This window comes from Dipodomys ordii, unplaced genomic scaffold, assembly GCF_000151885.1.
Source record: "Dipodomys ordii isolate 6190 unplaced genomic scaffold, Dord_2.0 Scaffold11157, whole genome shotgun sequence".
Taxonomy (NCBI): domain Eukaryota; kingdom Metazoa; phylum Chordata; class Mammalia; order Rodentia; family Heteromyidae; genus Dipodomys; species Dipodomys ordii.
This window is the reverse complement of record NW_012278369.1, coordinates 857-2,523: the sequence shown is the minus strand read 5'-3', so window position 1 is coordinate 2,523 and position 1,667 is coordinate 857. Positions and strand designations below refer to the sequence as shown.

General features: G+C 45.1%; 1 long non-coding RNA gene across 1 annotated transcript; it reads left to right on the top strand.

Annotated features, from left to right (window-relative positions):
* Window positions 1-228: 228 nt before the first annotated feature.
* Window positions 229-1,359, top strand: LOC106002460. Its single transcript, XR_001175929.1, has 2 exons — window positions 229-325; window positions 418-1,359. It is a non-coding gene; the product is annotated as an uncharacterized LOC106002460 (long non-coding RNA).
* Window positions 1,360-1,667: the final 308 nt, after the last annotated feature.

The following is a 1,667-nucleotide window of genomic DNA, read 5'->3' as shown; positions in this document are numbered from 1 at the left end:
GAGCGCTCTACCACTTGAGCTACAGCGCCACTTCCGGTTTTCTGGTGGTTTATTGGAGATAGGAGTCTCACGGTCTCTCCTGCCCGGGCTGGCTTTGAACTTCGATCCTCAGATCTCAGCCTCCTGAGTAGCTAGGATTACAGGTGTGAGCCACCAGCGCCCAGTCAGACTTTTTCTTTGCTTTTTTTTGTTTTTTGTTTTTTGGTGTCAGTTTTGGGGCTTAGGTATTCTGACAAGTCTCCTTTTCTCCAAATACAGGCCTCTAAGACTGCAGAGAATGCCACCAGTGGGGAAACATTAGAAGACAATGAAGCTGGGGACTGAGGTGGGTCCCATATCCCCAGCTTGCTGCTCCTGCCTCATCCCCTTCCCACCACACCCCAGGCTCTGTGAAGCGCAGTTCGTCTTCTCCACCAGGACCGCCAGCAGAGCAGGGTCTCCCTGTCCCCATCCCAGTACCCCCACCCAGCCCTTCCAACAACAACCAGCTCCAACTGACTGCTCTTGGGAAGCCAGGCTTCCCAATACCGAAGACTACTTTAAATAGAAAAAAAGAAATGGAATAATAAAATCAGGAGTCAAAAGTCCATCGTCTTCAAGCCCTCTTTCTAGCCTTTTCTACTACTCTGCTTGGTCAAGGTGTGTGGCCCTGCAGCAGAACAGGGAGGAGGCTAAATTAGCCACCATCATTAAAACTTCAGCTGAAAAAAAATTTTTTTTATACCACTCTGATATCAGCATTTTCTCATCTACTTGGGGCTTTTTTTCCCCCCTCTTATTGCCCCACTTTGCCCGAGCATTTTGTCTGCCCTCAAAATTACTAAAGAGGACCTGTTCTTCAGATTATTTTTACCTGTGGCAGATGCATCCATTTGGGCCTTCCTTAGGAACTGAAGTCTCCCTTTTATGAAGAGATTCTCATCTATCAAGTGGATCCCTGTTCGAATGGTTTTTTTTTTTTTTTTTGTCATTTTTGTTCTGCAAGATGTCCCCTCTGTGCACGCACCCCTAATTTCCACAAAGCGTAAAGAAATAATCCAGTTCAGCCTTTACTCCAGTCAGTGGGGGCTTCCCTTGCTCTCTCTTACACAACCTAAGCTGGAAGTTCAACTGTGGTTTATACCCTGTTTGAACTATCTTGACCTCTCTCACTGGAAAGAACCCAGAAACCAGAAGAGTACACTGAAGAGTCAACTCCTAGCCTTCTGAAGCTGTGGACTTAGGATTGGATGAGTTGCTAGGGGTTTTTAGACCTGACAAAATTCAATACCTCTGGCATGCTGACCCAGGGAACTAGGGCTCCCACTAACTTAGGAGGTTTTTAAGATGACATTAAAATAAATTTGGATTTGCTCATAATTGCCTGTCTCTGTGGCTGTTATCTATCTGGTGGAGATGGGGAATGTCAATTCAAGTAATAAGCAGTTGAGAGTTATTCTACAGTGCTGTACTTTACCTAAAAGAAGGGCTATCTTGGGTTGGGGGAGGAGTGTCATAAATTCTGGATTCTCTGAAGATAAACAATAAATGAGATGAGCACTGGTGCTTGAGGATCACATCTCAAAGCCAGGAGTGGAGATATGGTTCAAATGGTAGAGCACTGAGTTCAAGCTCTACTACCAGCATTAAAAAAATATAGTAGTTAACGGGTATATTGATACTGGTTT